This window comes from Callithrix jacchus, chromosome 14, assembly GCF_049354715.1.
Source record: "Callithrix jacchus isolate 240 chromosome 14, calJac240_pri, whole genome shotgun sequence".
Classification (NCBI taxonomy): domain Eukaryota; kingdom Metazoa; phylum Chordata; class Mammalia; order Primates; family Cebidae; genus Callithrix; species Callithrix jacchus.
The window spans coordinates 35,280,679-35,305,841 of NC_133515.1; positions in this window are offsets into that span (position 1 = coordinate 35,280,679).

Consider the following 25,163-nt stretch of genomic DNA (forward strand, 5'->3'; position numbering starts at 1 on the left):
AAAAAAAAAATGACCCTGGAACCAAAGGTAGATGTGACACCCTTTGAAGGTAGAGGAAGAACACTTGATTCAAGAAATGTAGGTGGTCTTTTGAGGCTAGAAAGACAAGAAAATGGATTCTTCCCCGAAGTCTCCATGAGGAATGCAAACCTGCCGATGATAATAATTTTTTGACTTAGAAATCCCAGAAATGAAAGAGAATCAATTCATGTTCTTTTGGTAAGCCAGTAAGTTCGGGGTATTTTGTTTCAGAGGCAACAGGAACTGAGCAAATGTTTCAATACCTGGAATATGAGTGCTGCTGTAATAAATACCCAAAAATGTGTAAGTGGCTTTGGGATTGGGCAATGGGTAGAGTTTAGATGAATTTTCAAAAAACTCATCTAAGTGGAAGAAGCCTCTCTTGCCTTGAACAGACTGTTAGCAGAATTATGAATAATAAAGATTTTTTTCCATGAAGGCCCAGAGGAAGTAGATGCATGATAAGGAAAAATTGTATTATCATAGAAAAATAGTCAGTAGGAAATATGGATGTTAGAAGCATTGTTGAGGGCTCAAAAATAAGTGAGTATGTTATTGAGAACTGGAGAAAAGGAGATCTTTGTTATAAAGTGTCAGAGTCTTAGCTGAATTGCTTCCTAGTTACACTGAAAGCAGAATTTTAAGCTGAGATTTCCAGCGAAGATATTAAAGATGTGCCCTTGTTTCTTTTTGATGCTTATGGTAAAATGAGAGGGGAAAGATAAATTGAGAAAGACATGCTATGTAAAGGGGAATCAGAACTTGATTATTTGGCAAGTCCTCAGCTGATCTAAATTGCAAAATGACAATGAAATTGGGAAATTTACTGTCAGAAAATTATCTTCAGGAAAGAAAACCAAGAGGGTTATTGACAAGCTTTTTAATGCCTGAGAAGGACAAAAGGTCAGAATATTCAGTAACACAGAAGACTCTTTGAAGTTATCACATAACACATGGATCCCCTCAGCTACCTTACCAGAAGTCGAAAGTAGACATGATATCTAGGAAAAACCTGTGGACAAGAAGAGTCTTGTCTAATGGCAGACATCCCTAGGACATACTTGGAAAGTTTACAGTGTTCTTGAGGATAGCAGCAGAAATATTATTGGCATCAATCAAAAGAAACACACAGAGAACAAAATGAAAGGAGGTCATCAGATTACCAAAATTCTGCAGTAAGGAAAAGGGCTGATAAAACTACTCAGCTGCAACAGATGCTACCCTTCCTGCAAAAGAATGACTCATAGGTCAGAGCCTTGGGCACAGAGGGTTGAGCTGAAAACCAAAGGGGAGAATGTTGGTGGATGAAACTTTTGTAAAAGGGGATGAAAATGTGAGCTACAGATTACTTCTAGGCCTTCAAACCTAATAGGGTTTCTCTGGTTAGATTTTAAATTTGCTTGGAACTTGTTACTCCTTTCTTCCATTTTCTCCTTTTTAAATGGGAATGTCTATTACTCTTATATTATTACTGCCCCATTGCTGTATTTTCGGAGCAGATAACCTGTTTTACAGCTTCACAGGTCCAGAAATTGGGAGGAATCTTGCTAGACATTGGTTCATACTCAGAGTCTCACCTATATCTGACTTAAAAAACGTGGATTATGAGATTTGGGACTCTTGAAATGATGGACCTAAAGTTTTGGACCTTGAGTTGATGTTATGATTGGTTGAACTGTTTGGGGATGTTGGGATGGAATGAATGTATTTTGCATTTGGAATGGATATGAATTTTGTTGAGGCAGTCAGTAGACTCTATTAGGCTAATTAGTGACCCCCAACATATCCATGAGCTAATCCTCATAATCTATGAAAATGTTACAAGTGGCAAAAGGAACTTTGCAGATGGGAGATTTTAGAGGTAGGACTGGTGAGCCTAACACAATGACAAGTGTCCTTATAATAGAAAGACAAAGGGAGATTTAACTACAGGAAAATGATGTGATGGGGGAATCAGAGATTGGAAGGATGAACTCTGAAGTTGGAGGAAGGATCATGAATAATGGAATGTAGATGGGCCCTAGACACTGGAAAAAGTGGCAAAGGGATTCTCCCATAAAGTATCCAAAAGAATGAAATCCTGCAAACATCATGATTTTAGACTTCTGACATCCAGAAATATAAGACAAATTTGTGTTGTTTTAAGGTACTAAGTTTGTGGTAATTTGTTTCAACAGCCCGGATAACTCAAGAAATTACCTTAATTACTGGAAAGCAAACTGGTGATTTTATGTCTCTTAAGGACAAATTCCAAATGTATCATGACTCTAAGATATTTATATGCTAGTCCAAAAATACCTCACAAATCATGTTTATTATTAAATGCACTTATGAACTACACTGTAATTTCCATTGGTTTTCTTACATGACCTATAAATGTTAGATAAATATGTCATGAATATTTTTCTATTTCTTAAGTGCTTTCTGTGAACTTTATCACTTGCTAAATGATCCTTTCCTCTAATTATTAGCTTGAATTTCACTTACTCTCTGTACTCTTCTTTAACTCTAGAAGAGGGATGACCTACTCCTCTCATGTAAGCACTATAATGGCCATACTTCAACCCTACAAATTGTTTTCTGACATTTGCATTAGAATTTACACACATGGCTCTTCTGCAAGATTGAGAAATTCTTCAAAATGAGGTCTGTCCTCTAATCATTTCTCCATCTATTATTATTAGCAAAGTGTCTGATACAAAGTGGCAGGGGAAAGAATTCAATGCACATTATTAGCTGAGTCTACAAATTTTCAAATTTATTTTTAAAAATTAAATGATACGTGTATAAATATGAGAAGAAATAAAGCTATAAACAGTATTGGAATAGCATTGTGGCTAAATGAAATAGCATCAAATATGCAAAGGGTATAAAATAATATTTAAATATTTTAATTGATCTTGCTTCAGGGCACATGTTTGAAGAATGTGGTATGAATGAAAAATAAAATAACTGTTGGAGGCATATAAAATAGGCCTTCAAAGAAGAAAGCTAACAATTTCCAATATATTATGATTATACATTCTGTAAAATTACAGTAATAATGTACAAATGTGCAGGATTTATAATAAAGAATAATTGTTCTCCATTGAAAAATAAGTAGAGAAAATGAACTAAAATGTCCTAACAATAATTTTAAGTTAGACCTAAAACAGAACAAGAAAAAAATAAATGTACTTTTACAGTAATTCAAACGGCTTAAGTAATCCATATACCTGCTCTTTTTGTAAAAACCAGGATAGTGATAGTAATTCCCTGCCCACATTTTTGAGATTCATTTCTATTCTTAAAAAAAATAAACTCTGTTGTGCTATGAAGAATCAATGTGCTTTTCCAGCAACAAGTTGTGTAATTTATCCAGTTCCTTGAAATAAATCTTTTTCCAAATGTAATCGTAAAGTGGCTTAGTTTTAGTTTTTTGATAATCAAAATTCACTTACTTATTTATTCAGAAATGTTTATGAGCATGTTCACACTTCCAAACACTCTAATAGATACTGCACATATTACTGTGAACAAAAATAGGCATAGTTCAAGCCTACAGTCCAGTGGGAAGAATGAAAATTAATCAAACAATTATAAAATATACTCATAAATATAAATAAGGATAAGCTCTATGAAGGGAAAGGACAAAGTTCCATGAAATCTTGTAATAGACAAAACTAAGTTTACTTAGTGGGAAGGAAATTTCTATCTGATAAGTTTTTTGTTGTTTTGAGACTGAGTTTCATTCTTGTTGCCCAGCCTGGGATGCAATGGCACAATCTTGGCTCCCTCGGCCTCCCAGGTTCAAGCATTTCTGTCTCAGCCTTCCAAGTAGCTGAGATTATTGGCACCTGGCTAGTTTTCTGTATTTTTAGTAGAGACAGGTTTTCACCATGTTGGCGAGGTTGGTCTCCCACTGCTGACCTCAAGTGTTCTATCTGCCTTGGCCTCCCAAAATGCTGGGATTACAGGCCAGAGCCACTGTGCCTGGCTGCTGAGAAGTTTACATGTGAGATTTTGTGGATGAGTAGAAGTTAGTTTGGTAAAATTCATATAAATGTTATCTTTATCTTAGAGTAAATAATAATTGTTGAAAAGGTGGCTGTGAACTTTGATATACTTGTAAAAAAAAAAAAAGTCCTTTTCATGTAGAAGAAACACAATAGCCGAAGCTCAATAATAAAAAAATATTGAAGAATAAGAGTATCAAATAATTTACATTAAATTCTGATTTGGCAATGGAGCTATAGAATGGGATGAAATGTTGGAGACAGAATGGTATATTTTGTTTGGGGTTGCAATATAAATTGTTTGTTCCTTTTTATATATTTATCTGTGTAGAGACCAGGTCTTGCTTTGTCCGTCAGTATGCAATACAGTTGGGTGATCACAGCTTGCTGTAACCTCAACCTTCTGGGCTCAATCCTCTCACCTCGGCCTCTAATTTGCTTGACTATAAGTGTGCTCCACCTTGCCAGGCTAAATTTTACTTGATTTTTGTAGAGATGCACTCTCGCTGTGTTGCCCAGGCTGGTCTCAAACTCCTAGGTCCAAGGGATCCTCCTTCCTTGGCTTCTCAAATGTGGGATTTAAGGCATGAGCCACAACACCTGGCCCATTCCTAATCATTATAATATAAATTAAAATAAATTTGGTAAACTTTTTAAACAATTATTAGTGCAATGTGTCTACAAATAGGACACAGAATATTTCTGCAAGGCAGGAATGAAAATTTAACAAACCCAGCAAAAGCAGAATAAAACTCAATAAATAGAATGACAAGATTATTACCTAAAATAAATAAGAACAAGAGATCACTACAGTTGTAAAGAGGGCTAAATGCTCTATTAAAAGGTAACAAATCTTGGCATGTTGCTTAGATTCAGCTATATGCCATTTTCAAGATACTATTTTTCGACCAAAATGTTTTCTCTTTTTTCCTCGTGTGATAGGCAACCTTTAAAATGGCCCCAAATAATCCCAATCTCTAGGTATTTCTGATGTTGTTTGATTTCTTTTTCTTGCAGATAAGCTGGATTTGATGACTTTCTTCTATCAAATAGAACATGACAGAAGCGATGGTATGTCACTTTCACTTGAGGTTTTGTTTTGCTTTGAAATAGGTAATCTTCACTGTGTAAATCTGTGACATGACAATGCTGCTCAGCATGTACATAGCAGTTGTTCATCACATCTACATCTTCTCTTTACAGACTAAGGGAATGATGTTTCTGTCTAGAACCAGTTAAAGAGTTGTGGCAGTTCTAAGATAATCTTTAGCAATATTTGCTCATTTTACCAGCTTCATTGGAATGGCTTATGTAACCCCGTTTTGCCACAGGTATATGAGTTAAGGGACATTTAGGGTGGATATGAGGCTTTATTTTCCTAAAGATATAACATAATCATAATCATAATAAATGAATGATGTCATTCCCTCCTGTTCTTTGATTTTAACGGTAGATAAGTTGAGCCATAGCAGCCATGTTATAGATACCAGAGAAAAACAATGACAGCTCTGAAATCAGAGAGCAAGTTTGTCAAATTCAGCAACAGCTGTTTTCTAGGCTTCTCATCATATGAGAAACAAAGAAACATGATTTTATTATGCCTCTGAGAGTAAGATTCTATAACTTGTTTCCCCAAATATCCCTGATTTGTTACACATGAGAAATATATATATACTTAGTATTGGCACATCAGAATCTCAAATCTACTTTATAAAGAGCCAGTAAAATAATGACAGCTGTAAGTAGTCTGGAGAGGGAATCCAGAATCCTAGCTATATCATCCATTTGTCTACCTAAATCACTTGCTCTAAGTAGATACTGTTTTGGGTCCCAATCAATATAGTAGTATTAGTTAGAAGTGATATTTGTGGCTCATTTATTTTCAGAGATTTTATACCTTAGAATCTTAGCATGTTCTAAATACAGAATCTGAGGTTACAACCTCAGCCAGAATTCTGAAATTAGCTACCACAATCTATTTTATAAAGCAGAAATTTATTCTATAGGAACCTAATCTGTCTGTATTACAATTATACTCTGTTCTAATATATATTTAAATTAATATTATAGTTGCATGATATTTAATTATATTTATAAAAATAGCAAGTCTGAGAACCAGTGAAAGCAACACATATGCCTGGATCGAAAATTCTACTAATATTTTCTTTCCCTTTGGCAATGTTAAATGGGCTGATTAAATTAAGGATTTTCATGTTCATTAATCTTAAGTTGGTAGCTCATAACCATTAAATATTTGTGCTTATTTATAAACCATTATAGACTCAGAATAATGTGAACACAAGTAGTTTTGAAGAATTAAGTATCCAGGTATTAGGTTTAGCATGTTGATTGATGAGGAGGTTGTTTTATTTGCTAAGTAAATTTGAACTGCATTCTATGTCACAACTGCCTGTTTGAATACTGTGTGATGTAACATGGTTTACTGTGAAGAAACCTAATTCAGACTGAGAAATATCTGAGTTTACTTTTAGTTTCTGGCATTTATTATATAAGTGATCTTGAGGAAAACATTTCTGAACATTCATTTTCTCATATGCAAAAATAGGGAATAAAATGGTTAACCTGTTGGAATAGAATGTTACTGTAATCATTAATTCTGTGACCAAATGTATCTGATCTTTCCCTTTTTGAGCACATGGTATCATTGCACTTTTTCACTTCTACTGGTCAGGTGGAAGCAGGTGACTTGTGCCAGCCAATAAATTGTAAGCCAAAAGCTCTTGTTCCTTTGGAAAGGGGAATTTATAGCTATAACCAAATCACTAAACATTGTCTTTCCCTCTGTGCTAATATCAATGTTATGAGTAGTAGCTATTCCATATCCCAGAGAGAGGACAACACAGAGAACAACCCAAACAACCCTCGATGGACATGTAGAACAAGCAAAATACAAGACTTTGTTAAGCCTCTGACCTTTTGGTAATTTTATTGCATCACAACCTAAAATATTGTTGGTGACAATTCTTAAGATGACTACAGCTAATCAAAAAAAAGAAAAGGAAACTATGCTAGTTCTGAACATTTGAGGATGCCTAATAATTAATATTCACAATTACTATTGGGAATAGTCATAATCATTGTCTTGTCACTTGGTAATTTAAAATTTTTTCTAGTAACGTCATTCCAAAATAAAATGACTAATTTTAATGACCAGTGTGGTAGTTTCTACCTATAAGTCAAAAGGTAAAGAGAATTTTAAAAATGTGATTGAGGTGAGGTGTTGAGGCTCTCACCTGTAATCGCAGCACTTTGAGAGGCCTAGGCAAGAGGATCACTATATCTCAGGAGTTCGAGACCACCCTGGGCAACATAGCGAGACCTCATCTCTACTAAAAATCAAAAAATTAGCCAAGCATGATGGCAGGAGCCTGTAGTCCCTTGATGGCTCTTTATAAAGTAGAGATTGAGGTGGGAGGGTCGCTTGAGGCTGGGAGATACAGGGTGTTGTTAGCTTGATCACACCACCACACTCTAGCCTAGGTGACAGAGCAAGAGCTCCCATCAAAAAATGATGAATAAGATGATGAAAAAATGATTGAATAAAATGATGAACAAACTCTACTGTATCTAATAGTAAAGATGCACAGGGGCTTCCTTCTCTAAAGCTAGGTTTGATATCTAGGGCCTAGGATGACTGACAAAGGTGACAGTATTTTAAAGGAATTAGCTTCCATAGATTTCAGTTGTTTTTCACAGGAAACCAGTTAGTGTTTTCTTAACATGATAGTAATAATAAATAATAATAGAAGTCTTTAAACCAGAAAAAAAATAGCAATGATACTTTCAAATTTTGTGCTTCAGTGATTTCTATGGCATAAACTGAAAAAAAGTTACTGTCTCTGGATTCATTATGGTACCTTCAAATAGCAACCACAGTTAAAATAATCTATATTATGAAAATATATAATGCATATATGAAGTCTGTTTCTCTCCCCCTTCTTTCCCTCTCTCTCTCCCCACTCTGTATAGAAAAACACTTATACACCCACACAAATATGTAATTTTATTGTTTGAAAACTGAGAAAATTTTTCTATTTCTTCTGTACCAGGAAGTCATTAGAAAGAATTATTTTATCTCAAAATTGTTTTATTTCCTCAATAATATCTTCAAAAACTCATAAAATTATTTAAATATGTGTAATATGTTATATTACATCTTTTAATCTATGTTGAAAAAGATAACACTGTAAATTTATATCTTGTTATTTATATATTGCAAAATATAGACACTATGATATGATTTCTTAATACCCAGTAACAGAAAAAGCCTGCTATATTAAATTTACAAATGACATGAAACAATGATTTGAATTTTTACAATGCTCATATTTCTCTAATTTGAGTCTATGTGTAAACTACTAATTCTTCTGGAGTAGTGAAATTTTCCCATGAATTTTTCACTTATTCCATGTTACAAATCTAGCTCTGGTGTTAGCAGTAAAATGAATTTCATTCTGGGGTAATAAAGCCGAAAACCAGAACTATTCTATTTCAGATGTCTACCTGATCATTGTATTCTAGAATGATTATTGCCCATACTCCTTTTTTCATTCCATCATAAATTTATGTATAATAATAAAGCAATTCATTATTATCTAGTTTCTCTAATTTACATTAATTATTTATAGTTTTTAATATGTAAAAATAGTAGATTGGACAAGTCATTAGAAGTTTATTTTCCCATTCAGTATTATAATTGTATGACTTTTTTATTGGCTTGTTATAAACATCAAAATATATAAAATTTTTCAGTAGATATTATGAACATCTAAGCTACAGTCATGTTAGGAAATATACAAATTAGATTCTATGAATTCTGTAAGCAAGAAAAAAATCCCTATGTTCCTAAGATCACACTAAAGAAAAAAAAGTTCAGCTGATAAATTCTTATTTATAAAGCAAGAATGGCCTGAGATATTCATCCATGTGTTTCTGTAAGCCTTAATTTTCTTAAACCATCATACTGTTAAGTAATACCACCTTATCAATAATGATACAATAAGTTATACTCATATTTGTGTAAAGTTAAAAGATAAAATAGGACAAATAATTCAGCATTAATTTTAATAAGATTTTTATTGAGGTAAAATGTATATAACATAATATTTACCATTTTAAAGTGAAAAATGCGGTGTCATTTAGTGCAATAGTGTTACACAACAATTGCTGATGTCTAGTTTTCAAATGTTTTTATCACCCTCAAACCCTATGTTCATTAAGTAGTTGCTCCCCATAATCCCACTTCTGAACCACTGGTAAACACCAATAGGCTGTCTTTATTAATCTACCTATTCTGGACATTTTATATAAATGAACTCATACAATATGTGACCTTTTATATCTGGCTTCTATCATTTAGTATAATATTTTTGAGGCTCATCTGCATCGAGTGATGTATAAGTACTTCATTTGTTTTTATGGATGAATATAGTCTCCTATAGATATCATTTTTGGTTTATTTATTTGTTTGTTAATGATCATTTCCATTGTTTCTATCTTAGCTACTGTGAATATTCTATGAGCATCCATGTGCAAGCATTTTTTTGAGTACTTGTTTCCATTAATTTTCTATACATATCTCTAGATATGTAATTTCTGATTCATATGATAATTTTGTTTGAGGTTCTGAGGAACTGTCTAAATGTGTTCCACGGTAGGTGCACTATTTTACATTTCCACAAGCAATCTATGAGGGTTCCAATTTTCCTACACCCTTATCAACATTTGTAACTTTCTGTTTTGCTTTTTAAATATTGTTATAGAAATCCTAGGATGTTTGAAGTGATATTATTTATATTTGATTTGCATCTCCCTAGTCCTAGCCACAAACAGTGTCGAGCATATTTCCATGTGCTTGTGAGACACTGCGTATCTTTGGAAAAATGCCTAATCATGTCGTTTTCCTATTTTTTAATTGGTAATTTGTAGCAGCTATATGAGTTCTTTATGCATTCTACATATTAGATCCTTGTAAGATCTGTAATTTACAAGTATTTTCTTTCATTCTCTGGGCTGTCTCTTATGTTCTTGTTATATTTAGATGCCCAATGGTTTTTCATTTTGATGAAATGTAACTTATCCTTTTTGTTGTATGATCGTCTGTATTTTTGATTTTATATTTAAGAATTAATTTCCAAGTTCGAATCCATGAAGATTAACACCTATGTCTTCTTCAAAGACTTTTATGGTTTTAGCTCTTACATTTAGGTCATTGATCTATTTTGAGTTAACTTTTTAAAATGGTGAAGGTGTGGTTCCAATTTTATTCCTTTGTATGTAAATATTAATGTGTCCCAGCAATAATTGTTAGAGAGACTTTATTTTTTTTATTGATAATCTTGGCATCCCTGTCAAAAAATCAATTGACCACCTAGATGTGAGAATTTATTTCTGGACTCTCAAGTCCATTCTATTAGTTTATCATTATGCTAGTACCACATCGATTTCATTACTGTAAATTTGTAGGAAAAATTGAAATCAGGAAGTATGTCATCCAACATTTTTTTTTCAAGATTGATTTGGTGATTTGGGAAAACTTACAAATCTATATAAATGTAATAACTGGTTTTTCCATTCTGTAAAAAAAAAAGGCCATTCATTTTGACAGGGATTGCATCGAAACTATTCACAGCTTTGAATGATATTCCAAGCTGAATAGTAAATCACGTAATCCATGTACACAGGATGTCTTTCCAATTCTTTAGGTCTTTCTTTATTTCTTTTAGCAATGTTTAATAGTTTGTAGTGTACAAATTTTCCACTTTGTTAAATTTATACCTAGCTATTTTATTCTTTTGAATGTTCTTTAAATGGAATTCTTTTCTTTCTTTTTTTAAACTTTACGTTCTAGGATACATGTGCAGAATGTGCAGGCTTGTTACATAGATAAACATGTGCTATGGTGATTTGCGGCAAATATCGACCCATCACCTAGGTTTTAGCTCTGTATGCATTAACTATTTGTCCTGATACTCCCCCTCCCCTCCCAACTATCTCCCCACAAAGGGCCCTGGTGTGCATTGTTCCTTTCCTGGTGTCCATGTGTTCAACTCCCACTTATGAATGAGAAGATATGGTATTTGGTTTTCTGCTCCTATGTTATTTTGCTGAGGAAGATGGCTTCCAGCTTTATCCATGTCCTTGCAAAGGACATAATCTCATTTCTTTTAGAGGCTGCATAGTATTCTATTGTGTATATGTACTACATTTTCTTTATCTGGTCTATCATTGATGGACATTTGGTTTAGTTCCATGTCTTTGCTATTGTGAATAATGCTACAATAAACAAAAGTACACATGTGTCTTTGTAATAGAATGATGTATATTCCTCTGGGTATATACTCAGTAATGGGATTGCTGGGTTTAATGGTATTTTTGGTTCTAGATGCCTGAGGACTCACCACACTGTCTTACACAATGATTGAATTAATTTACATTTCCACAAACTATGTAAAAACATTTCTAGTTCTCTGCAGCCACACCAGCATCAGTTATTTCTTGACTTTTTAATAATCACCATTTTGATTGGTATGAGATGATTATGGTTTTGATTTGCACTTTTCTAATGATCAGTAATGGTGAGATTTTTTTTCATATGTTTGTTGGCTGCCAACCAACAAATTTTCAGTGCCATCTTGTCTGCCCACGTTTTCATGTTTTTTTTTTTCTTGTAAATTTTTTTAAGTTCCCTGTAAATTCTGGAATATTATATCTGTGTGAGATGGGTAGATTGGAACATTTTTCTCCCATTCTTTAGGTTGCCTGTTCACTCTGATGATAGTTTCTTTTGCTGTGCAGATTCATAAAATTTCAGGGTTAAATTGACACACAAAAATTCATTGTGTTTATATTGACTAACATTTAACAATTCAAAAAAGGAACTTAAGATGTTTCATATATAATTTCATCAAAATAAATGAAATAAAGATTATGTGAACAAGAGATGTGAAAGATTTGTACACTGAAAATGACAAAGCATTACTGAAAAAAATTGAAGACATTAATAAATACAAAGGCATTTAATCTTCATGGTTGAAAAACTTCATATTGTTTAGATGTCATACTATCCAGAGTGAGCTATAGGTTCAGTGCAAGCCCTATCAAAATCCAATGATGGTTTTGAAGAAATAGAAAAGCCCATTCTAAAATCCATAGGAAATCTCAAGGGGATCTCACATAGCCAAAACAATTTGGACAAATAAATACAAAGTTATAGTTTTTACATTTCCTAATTTCAATATGTACTGCAAAGCTACAGCTATAAAAGTGTGGTACTTATATGAAAACAGACATATAGGCCATGATATATAAAAGAGATCCCAGAAATAATCTCTTGCATAGGTGGTCAAATTACTTTCAATAACGATGCCAAAACCACCCAATGGGGAAAGATCAGTCTTTTAAATCAAGAATGAAAAAAAAATCTAATATTTACATGCAAAGGAATAAAGTTGGACCCTTATCTAAAACTGTATACACAAATTAGATCAACTTCTGTACAGCAAAAAACTATCAACAGAGTGAACAGACAAACTATAGAATGAAAGAAAATATTTACAGAGTATGCATCTGGCAAAGTCTAATATCCAGAATCTATAAGGAACCTTAATAAATGAACAAGTGAAAAAACAAATAATCACATTAAAAAAATTATCGAAAGACATGAACAGACACTTCTTAATATAATACATACAGGCAGCCGAAAACATGAAAAATGCTCAATATCACTAATCATCAGAGAAATGCAAATCAAAACAACAATGAGATAGCATCTCATACTAGTCAGAATGGTTATTATTAAAATGTTCAAAAAACATAGCCATAAAAAAGAATAAAATCATATCTTTTGGAAAAACCTATATGGAGCCAGAGACCACTATTATCATTGTTTTGTGGTACATATAAAACAATGAACTGAATTGTTAAATGTTTGTGTTCTGACTGCTTCATGGAACAGTGCTTTTCCCATTGTATTGGTCCATTTTCATACTGCTATAAAGAACTGCCCAAGTCTGAGTAATTTATAAGGGAAAGAGGTTTAATTGACTCACAGTTCATCATGTCTCGGGACATATCTCAGGAAACTTACAATCATGGCAGAAGGCAAAGGGGAAGGAAGACACCTTCTTCACAAGGCAGCAGGAAGGAGAAATGATGAGCAAAGTGGGGAAGAGCCCATTATAAAACCATCAGATTTTATGAGCACTCACTATCATGAAAACAGCATGAAAGAACCACCTTCTTTATTCAATTACCTCCACTTGGTCTCTTTACATGTAGTGATTATGGGGATTATAATTCAAAATGAGATTTGAGTGGGGACACAAAGTCTAACTGTATCATCTATCCTGATCTTTCTCCATGCCTTTGTATTCCCTAAGATACAAGAATATTAAAATAATGGCAATTAATAACCGTACAGTGACCTTTCAGTGTTCAAATGGAAGAAAAAGAATCTCATGTCTCTGACTTCAAACCTAAAGCTAGAAATAATTAAGCTTAGTGAGGAAGGCACGGGTAAAGTTGACATAGACTGCAAGGGAAGCCTCTTGTACCAAACAGTTAGACAGCATGTAAACTCACAGGAAATGTCCTTGAAGGAAATTAAAAGAGCTACTTCAGAGAATACATGAATGACAAGAAAGTAAAACAAACTTATTACTGATTTAGAACAAGTTTTAGTGGGGCTGTATAGAAGCTCAAAGCAGCCACAACAGTCCCTCAAGCCAAAGCCTAATACAGCAAGTCCCTTACCCTCTTTAAGTCTATTAATACTGAGATAGTTAAAGAAGTTACAGAATAAAAGATTAAAGCTAGCAGAGGTTGGTTCATGAGGGTTAAGAAAAGAAGCTATCTTTATAATATAAAAGGTGCAAGGTGAAGCAGCAAGTGCCAATGTAGAAGCTGTGGCAAGTTGTCCAGAGGATCTAGCCAAGATAATTGGTGAAGATGGCTATAATAAACAACAAATTTTCAGTGTAGGTGAAATAGCCTTATATTTGAAGAAGAAGCCATCTAAGACTTTCATAGCTTTACAGAAAATGTCAATGTGTCACTTTGAAGCTTCAAAAGACAGTTGACTCTAGTTAGCTGTTAATGCAGCTGGTGACTTTCAGTTGAAGCAATTGCCAATTTACTATTTCAAAAATATTAGGGCCCTTAATAATTAGTCTAAATTTCATCTGCCTATGCTTTATCAACAAAACAACAATGTTTCAATTAATGACAATGAAATAAATTTTTTAATGAATTCAATGTTTTCTTAATGATAGCATGTATGTTTACTACATGGTTTATTGAATATTTCAGGCCCATTTTTAAGATCCACTGCTCAAAATAAAAAAAAATTCCTTTCAAAATATTTCTGCTAATTGTCATTTCTCTTGATCACCCAAGACCTCTGACAGATATGTACAAATAGATTAATTTGTTTTCATGCCTGCTAACACATCAATTTGGTAACCCATGCATCAAGGAGTAATTTTGCCTTTCAAGTCTTGCTACTTAACAAATATATTTCATAAGGCTATAGTTGTCATACATAGTGATTCCTCTGATGATCTGAGCAAAGAAAATTGAAAACCTTCTGGAAGGAATTGACCATTTCTAGATGACATTTGTATTTCATGGGAGGAGGTCAAAATAACAACATTAACAGGGGCTTTGAAGAAGTTAATTTTCATAAAAGACTTTGAAGAATTAAAGACTCCAGGAGAGGAAATAACTAAAGTTGTGGTGAAAATAGTAAAAACACTAGAATTCAAAATGGACCCTGGAGACATGACTTAATTGCTTCAATCTCATAATAAAACTTTCACAAATGAGGAATTGTTTTTTATGAATGAGCAAGAAATGGTTTTTAAGATGAAATCTAATCCTGGTAAAGAAGCTGTACAAATTGTTTAAATGACAACACAGAATAGTACTTAAAGATTAGTTGATTAAGCAGCAGTAAACTTTAGAAAGATTGACTCTAATTTTGAGAAAAGTTCTATGGTGGATAAAATGCTGTCAAGTAGCATCACATGATACAGGGCTGTCTTTCATGAAAGAAGGAGTCAATCAATGCAGCAAACTTCATTGTTGTCTTATTTAAGAAATTGCCACGTCTTTCCCAGCCTTCAGCAACCACCACCCTGGTCAGTCAGCAACTATAAACACTGAAGCAAGAACCTCCATCAGCAAAAACATTATAACTTACTAAACGCTTAGCTAATTATTAGCATTATTTTAGCAGTAAAGTATTTTTAAATTAATATGTGTACATTGTTTTGTAGATCCAATGCTATTGCACACTTAATAAACTACAGTATGTTGTAAACACAACCTTTGTATGTAATGAGAAATGAAAAAATTGTGTTCTTTATTTTATTGCATAGTTTAGAACCAAACCTACAATATACCTGAGGCATTCCTGTAATTATAAAGGATTAACTTTTTAAGAAGATACATTAATCTTGAAAGTGTATGCATCAAACAACAGAGTTACAACCAATTAGGTGAAAAAATGATAAGCCTGAGAGGAGAGAAATTCAGTACCATACTTGCTGACTTCAATATCTTTTTGTCAGTAATTAATAGTTCAAGTTGGTAGGAAATTAGTGAGGATATAGATTATCTAAACAGTACTGTCACTCTAATTAGTAGATTCAATTTATAGAATAATCCTTTCAGTAACAGGGAAGACATATTCTTCTCTACCTCATATAGATCTTCCACCAAGGTAAACCATATTCTGGATTGCAAAATACATCTTAACAAATTTAAAAGAGTAGGAATCATACAAAGTATGTGATATGGTCTAGCTCTATGTCCCCACCCAAATCTCTTTTTGAATTGTAATTTGAACTGTAAACCCCATGTAGCAGGGGAGGGGCTTTATGGAAAGTGATTAGATTATGCGGGCAGTTTCCTCCTGTGCTATCATGATAGCGAGTGAGTTCTCATGAGATCTGATGGTTTTATAAGGGACTTCCCAGTTTTCTCAGCACTCATTCTTTCACCACCCTGTAAAGAGGTGCCTTCTCCCAGGATTGTAAGTTTCCTGAGGCCTCCATAGCCATGCAAATCTATGAGTCAATTACACCTCTTTTCTTATAAATTACCCAGTACCGTAAGTTTCCAAACCACAACAGAATTAAACTTGAACTCAGTAACAGATGGGTCATTGAAAAAAATTACAAAACATTTTGAGATTAAATAACATATATCTGAATATTACATGAGTCAGAAAAGTCTTAAGAGAAGCTAAAAACATAGTTTTAATAAAATAAAAATATGACTTATGAAAATTTGAGAAATGCAGCAAAAATAGTGCCCTGTAGAAAATTTATAGCATTAAACACATGTATCAGAAAAGAGTATCTAAAATCAAAAACCTAAGCTTCCATTTTAGAAAACTAGACAAAGAATGGCAATGTAAACCTAAAGTAAGCAGAATTAAAAAAATAATAAAACTTAGGGAAACAATCAATAAAATTGCAAACAGGAAAAAATAGAGAAAATCCATGAAACCAAAAATAACCTTATTATTTTAAAAGACAAATAAAATTAATGTTTAGCCAGATTTTGTTTAGCCAGAGAAATAAAAATAAGATACAAACTATTTATCTGTATAAATATAAGTCAATGAAATGAAATAAAAAAAGATAAAAAAATGAAGGAGCAGCTATCACTACTAATCCCACAGATATTAAAATGTTAATGAAGAAATACTATAATCACTCTGTTCTCACCATTTTGGTAATCTAAAATGAAATGAATCAATTTCTTATAAAACACAAACTACCAAATTTAAGCACGAAAAAATAAGTAATATACATAGGACTGTGTCTATTAGAAAATAATAAATAAATAACAAATAGCCTTTTGAAAAACAAAAAAAAACAAAAACAGGTCAAGATGGGCTTACTGGTGAATTCCACAAAACATTTAAGGCAAATCATGCCAAATGTGTTAATGTTATGATTAGCTTATTTGTAATAGACTAATAAATGTAACTTAAGGGCTTGAGTTCTGTGCACTTATAATAAGTAAATCTTTGGTCTTTATCTTTGGTTCCTGGCACAGAAGTTTTAAAACACCTATAATTTTCTGAGTGTTAGATTGAAAAGAAAATTTATCATTATTCATATAAAGCCCCTTTTTACCATACCTAAGTTGATGCTAATGACATGACTCTTGATGTGTCCCTAGATAACTTCTGGACAAAAGCTTGTTACCAGAGAAACCAATCAGTGATAAAGGAATTGGAAACTTCAGCTTCATCTCCCCTACCTCTGGGGAGGAAACAAGGGGTAGATATTGAGATCATTCTTCAATGGCTACTGATTTAATACATAATGCTTACATAATGGAACCTCCTTAAAAACTCTAAGTGATGGAGTTCAGAAAGCCCAAGTTTCACTAAAATGATGAAGACATCCAGATTCCTAGAGAGTAGCCCACCCTAACTCAGTGAGGCAGAAGCTTCTATGCCCAGAACACTTCTGTGTCTGGCCTTATGTACCTCTTCTTCTGACTGCCTATCTGTATCCTTTATAATGAACTAATAAATGTCACTGAAGTGCTTATTTGTATTCTAGGAGTTGTACTAGCAACACATCAGATTTCAGGAGGGGGTTGTGGAAATTCAATTTATAACTGGTTAGTCAAAAATATGAGTGGCTTAGACTTTCTATTGATATCTGAAATGAGAGCAGTCTTATGGCACTGAGCCCTTAAACTATGGGGTCTGATCTAAGTCTAGGTAGTTAGTGTCAGAATTGAATTTAATTGTAGGATACCCAGTTGGTGCCCGAAAAGTTGGAAAATAGGTTGGTGTGGGGAAATGGTCTTAGAATCATTCTGAATAGAAATAGGTCATAGTATCTATTCTCTACAATTTTTGACAAGATAACAAAAGCCTTCAGAAAAGAAAGAATAGGCTTTCACAAATGTTACTAGAAAAATTAAGTTCATGTACAAAAAAAGAATGTAGACAAACTTACAATTTTACAAAAATTAAAATGGATTGTAGACCTAAATGTGAGTTTTCTTTTTTTAATTTTAAAATGTTTAGAAGAAAATATAGGAGAAAAAGCCATGTGGCATTGGGCTTGTTAATTACTTTCTAGATACAGCATCAAAAGCATGACATAAGAAATTTAAAAATTGTTGAAATCAGCTTTGCTGAAATTAAAAACTTCTACTCAATGAAAGAGAGTTAAGAGAATAAAAAAAAGCCTTAAACTAGAAGAAATCATTTGCAAGAAGCATTTATCATAAAGAACTTATATCCAAAATATAAAACCGCTTTTAAGCTTAACACTAAGAAAACAATCCCCAAATTGGCAATGATCTGAACAGATGCCTTAGCAAACAAGATATACAGATGGCCAATAAGCATAGAAAAAGATATTCAACATCATTTATCGTTAGGAAATCATAAATTAAAACAACAACAAAATGCATTACAACTAATTAGAATGACTAAAATTCAAAAATAAAGCAAAATAAAACCAAAACCAAATGAAAACCAGCTATTCTAGTTGCTGGTGAGAATGAGAGGCAACAAGAATTCTCATTCTTTGATGGTGAGAATGCAAACTGGACAGCTACAAAATGGTGCAGGCTCTTTGGAAGACAGTTTGGCAGTCTACTATAAAGCCAAACATAAATGTAGCATGCAATCCAGCAATCCTGTCTAGATATCCACTGACTAATTTCAAAACTTATGTCCACATACTACACACACAAAAAGTGTCCTGCAAATGTTTATAGTAGCTTTATGTATAATTTTCCAAAATGGAAACAAACAAGGCGTTCTGTAATGGATGAATGGATTAACTGTGGTATATCAGTAAGACAAAATAATATCCATTAATAAAAAGGAATGAACTATCAGGCCACAAAAAAAAACCACATAATTATCTGTAAGTGAATACTGCTAAGTGTAAAAGCCAGTCTGAAAAGGCTACGTTCTGTATAATTCCAATTACATGACATTCTAGAAAAATGTAAAGAAGTGAAAGGTTTTTAAGTAAAGCATAGAAGATATTTTTCAATGCACTGAAACTATTCCATTTGTTGATGTAATGAAGACTGCATGACAATATGCATTCTATAAAGTACATAGGAATTTATAGCACAAAGAGTGAATGTTAATGCATATAAAAATTTAAAAAGCATTTAGAATATCAAGAGATTCCAGAAGGTAATGTAGAATGTGATAAAACTGTATTTCATGTATAAATGCATGAAACCTCACTGAATGGGGTGGGTATGAAGAATGCTGACCCAAGCAATTTTGGAAACAAGTGGATTCCATAAGACCAAAGACAAACTCTGTAAGTTCTGCATTCCAGCTGATGAAATATTGGCTATGAGGATATGGTTTAAAAATTCTGATTCAACTATGTGCATATTCTGCAATTAAATATTAAATAAATAGATGACAATGGCAGGAACCCGATTTCTCATTGCTGCAGTGGAAAGTTACAGATGAGCCAAGAGAATTTGCTAGAAAAGTCCATGTGGTGATAGAATAGAATTGGAGATATCAATATGAACTCGTTTTTATACTATTATAGATGTTGTTGGTGATATATAGAAATATTTATATGCATAGACATGGATTGGCAAACATACATATATTTCCTTCTTTGTCAGCTGAGTGGGCCTAGAAGAAATGAGACCCAGAACAATGAGTACATTTAGCACTAATATCTCCATTTCTAATACCATCCTCCAACAAAAAGAACCAGTCTCATAAGAAAACGGCTGAGTTTAAGATCAGAATACAGACAAGATAAGCCTAGTGCATTTTTCAGTGTAAACACATGCACATAAAATGATGAAGGTATGTAAAATGGCACAGAAGCCCACAGAAAAAAGCTGCCAATGTCCAAAGATTGAACAAGTTGAGCAACAAAATATTAAACTATTATTTAAATATTTCATTTTACAAAGTTCATAGAGATTTACAGCACAAAGAGGAAACATTAACATATACACAATTTAAAAAACCATTTAGAATGTCAGGAGGTCCTAGGATGTCATGCAAAATGTGATGGTATAAAATATGCTATCTGTGAATCAGTATAGACATAGATAGAAGCAACTACAGTCAAAGAAAGGATGGTTGCCAAATGAAACATAGAAGGAGGATTTGGACTACTTTACAATGTAACATTAGTGTAGAAGTACATTTCTTAGTGTCATTGTTACATTTTGCTCTATTTATTCAAACACAAGCCTAGACTCTGGGCTGTAATCTTCAACGGCAGTACTGTGTAGATAAAATAATCAATGTAAGCAAAGAGAAAGCCAGGAAAATAAACCATTCTAGCTATGATGCTGGAGAAAGAATTACGTGTTATTCCTGTCTGTGTTACAAACATTAGAAGGCATGGTTTTGATATCCAACTATTCTTCATATACATCATCATTCTACACAATAACAATAAATTATGTAGTTTTAATCTCAAGGAGAAATATTTTTCTCTTTACTCACCTTCTTTGAGTTGGTTTTGTAGGCTATATGGTTCCAATTAAATCGCAAGTAGATTTATGGTCAAGTTGTCTGATGAATGATTTTTTTTTCGTAAAAGTTTTCTACAGGGTATCTTTTATCAAACCATGATTTATTCGTGAAAAGCCCAAAAGAAATTCCCCTCTGATTCTTACATCTACCTGTCCTTTTGTCTGAGCAGTCAATAAGTTATTAGCCCAGGACTAATTTATTATTTACTTTATATAGATATGTATTATATTTGTATGTATGTGTGGTGTGTGTGTACTCAACATTATTATTAGCTAATTGTTTATTAGACAACATACTGTACATCTTGGTGCAAAAATGTGGGATTTCATGATGTTGTCCCTCAAGGAAATTTAAGGATTTATTAGTAGAAGCACTTTATTGAATACATAATTATTTCTCTTACTTGATCCTACAGAATTGCCTTCTATGGCATTTTAAGGAAGTGCTAGTCAGAAATATTTTAAAAGGCATTGTTTAAAACCCCCACTTCTCTTCACATGAAAAGAAAATTTCTTTTTAGTCATATTCTTCCATTGCCTAATAAAATTCTTCATCTGATGAAGTTGATGAGGATAGAATTCAGATATCTTTGTATCTTTTGTTTCAGAGCAAAATATGAGATATAGCACCAAGGTATGTAGAGAGGTGGAGAGACTGCTTTCTCTGCACTCTTCTCCAAGAGGCCATTCACTATTGAAAATCAAGATAATTCTTTCATATTAATTTGGTAAATTTTTAGTGCATTTCAAGATTTTCCTGTAGCGATAATACTTCTAGGTGAATATGTCATTTGTGAATTGGCCCTAGGTATATACTGAGTAGATCAATATTGAGTTTTTGCAAATACTATTTCTTTTTTCCTTCTGCTCTGGCATCATAAAGCCAGTTGTCACAGCATTTTCTAATAATCATCTAGAAGAAAGTGAAGCTTTTTACCACTGGTTTTACCTTATATTTGACTATCCGTTCTCCTGAATCTCAAATGATCCTCAATCACACTAAAAGTTTGAGAATAATTTAATCATTGCTAATACTAACATCCAGTAACTGAAGATCTTAGTAAACCTAGACACAATTTTTTAAGAAAAGGAAAAAATGCTTCATTTGCTTTCTGGTCTTATCAATGGATGCAGTAGGAATTAACTTCATTTTGGTCTCCCTGATCTTTTGGTTGAATTGCTTTCTTTAATGATGTTTAGCAGAGCTCCTCTCCATTTTCGGTCACAATGTAGAATGTTTGCATCTTCCATTGGACACAATGCAATGAACGATTAATATTAGCATTTTGGCCTCTGGTTATGCCTCAAATATTTTGTCCAGTATTTTCATTACTTCATACCTATTGATGTATTTTTGATGAACTCCAGTGTGCAAGATATTTAAAATCTGGAATAAATGCTGATGAATGTATATGCTGATGAACATTTGTTTTCACACTATATTCCATTGTTGTCAGCTTAAACATCAATAGCAGAAGAAATAAATGAATTGTGGTGTATTTATACAATAGAGATTATTCACTAATTAAAATATGCATGTCACCTAAACCTCACAGAGAGTTTAAAGCTCACAGATGTAATATTGAGCAAAAACAACAGGCATAAAAGTGTATATAGGGGTGCAAACATGTTATAATGTACACAGGCAGAATTTGTCTGCTCTAATTAAAGAAAACGTTAATTTGGAGATGAAAATTCCTGGAAGAGGGCACAGGTGTCTTCTTTGGTACTGTCGATTTCCTTTTTTTTTGGTCTCATTGGTGGTTGTATATGTTTTTACTTTGAAAAAAATTTGTGGAACTGCAAATATAGGTTTGTTTAATTTTTCATGTATACTGTGCTTAAAACAGTTTAAGTAAAGTGAAATGTAGGAAAATATAGGACTTTAATGGTTGGACAATCTCCAGATCAGTGCCAGGGTATGGGTTATCATGTGTCAGTGTTGTATTTGACACACGTTGTATCGTGTGAGATGGGCATGATGTTAGAATAGAGATTTCCACAACCTCTCTCTAGAATAGGGCCCACTGTGAAAAAGCTGGAGTCAATTACTTTTTCAAAGTCCTAAACATGCATGTTTTATTTCAGTCTCATCATCTTTATACTTTCAGAAGATTCAACCTAGAAGTTTCCATTAGATAAATTTTGTTCAAGAATTTGGGTGGTCCAACGACCTTGACATGTTTTACTTTCCTCTCCAGCCAGCTAGTCTTCTTGCTATTTTTACACCTACTGTTTCTTTTGCCTGAACAACCAGTTCTCAGGGGCACTAACAGAGTCAGAACTCAGTTGCTACCATGGAGAGCACACAGAGTCATTCATGAGGGACCCGCCCCTATGATCCAAATACCTCCTATCAGGCCCCATCACCAACATTGAGAATCACATTTCAACACGAGAATTAAAGGGGACATATATCCAAACTGTATCAATAACTGTCTAGAATACTCTGTTTATCATTATTCTACATGTTTTGCTCACTAGAAGCAGGGATCTCCACACCCCGGTGCTCCATTTTTTTTCATTGCTATTTCCATAACTTCACAAAGTGCCAGGCAAAAGGTAGATTCTAAAGACACATTTGCTGAAAGAAGGAATAAAATACGTCAAGAAGTGTTTTCATTGTTGTTGTTTTAACTACAAACCCCTTGGTTTCTTTTTAGGTATGTAGACAAATGTAAAATTAATGAAGAATTAATTATTTTCTATACTGACGTGAGATGCAAATTTGTTTTTATTCCTTGCTATGCAGAAATTATAAATTGATAGATGAAAATAATTCAAAGTAAGTTTACTACACTTTTGAATATATTTCTCCTGATAAAATTAAAACCATTATAGCAAATATTATTACAGAATCTGGTATTTAAATGGATTATTCATGCAAATGTGAAACAGAGATAAGAGAAAATTTTCAGAAAAATCATAATGCATTTTAAATATTTTAAAATATGCCATAGCATCAAAATGAGATTGCAATTAAAGAAATATTCTATGCATCACACACATAGGCATATGATCAAATCTTTGTAGCCTTTTTCCTTTTTTTTTTTTCATTTTTTCTTTCTACAATTCTGCCACAGTGATATATTTTCCTCTTAGGATAGGCATAATAAATGGAGCAAGATTGCATTTGTCTAAAGTATTCCCAGTTGTGAAAAGACTGTGAAAATAAATGTTGGCTCCTATATTCAAAGTATTAATGAATCTGAAATGAGGAAATAGATAAAATGGGAAATAATAAACATATAAAATAAAATAATAATACATGAGAATGTAAGTGGACCATCTGCTGACAGTTAGTTAACTTCTATTGTTAAATGTGGAAAGCAATAAGATTATTATTTTTGGTGTACTACCTGGAATTGAAAGTGCAGAGATATTCCCTTTGTGTGCTCTCTCACTAACTCATTAGGTATTTTGTTGTGCTACAAATATGGCTCAAAAATGTTTTACTCCTCTTAACCTTTTTATTTTAATAAGTTTTTGTTGCCCCCTCACCTTTAGAAGACTTTAGGAGTTATGGAGGCAGTAGATAGTAAGTGGATATCATCACATACTGTGAATATGTATATATTTTCTCGAAATGTTACTATTTTGCTGTTCCTAGTGTTGCTGTTTCTGTTTGTTAGTCTGTTTCTGAATTTGAAAATAGTTAAATCAGTAAATGTATAACATGACATATTTTCTCATGTTTATTATATTTTACATACACAAAGAATCTCAGAAAAAAATGGAAAATTAATAATTAAAGGTATTTTTTAGCTCTTAACTGGATGCCTCAACTATGGTGCTATCACAGCTCACTGCAATCTCTGCCTCTCAGGATCAAGCCATCTCTCCACCTCAGCATCCCTAGTAGCTGGGACTTTATAGATACTCACCACCATGCCCAGTTAATTTATTTTTATTTGTTTTGGAAGTATGGGGTTTGACATGTTTCCAGGCTGGTCTCAAACTCCTGAACTCAAGCAACCCACCCTACTCGGCCTCCTAAAGTGCTGGGATTACATGTGTGGACCACTGTACCCAACCATATTTTTTATTTCTACTTACGTTTCTAAAACTACCTGTGTATCACTAAACATAATATATTCAACTATTTTATAACAGGTGTTTTCCTCATGATAATCTGTTCCATAAGCTTATAACCTGTGGTCAAGTTTGTATAAATAGTCTTTGTACAAACTCATACCTCTTTCCACGCTGTGCCAGTATAATGCTTAGTCCTATCGTGACTTATTCTGACCATGTATTTTTTTTATCAGTCTGTCATTTGCCTTCAAATGTATATTAATGAGCCTTTGTTAATTACCAGACATTAAGAAACTGGTGATAACATTTGATTTTTCTCTAAGCTTCAAAATGTAAAATCAAATATAGTGATAAAATCATAGTAGCTTGAGATCAAATCCTAATGAGAATTTTATAAAGTAGATATTTAAATAAACACTTTAAAGTCATTTTCTCCTGTATTAATTCACTAAAGCAATACAGAAAAGCTTTCGTAGCAACAGGAACAATCTCCTGCATACTACTAGTGAAGGATAATAAACAACATTTAATATACAAAAAATTTTACAAAAATGTTATTTCAAAATAAAC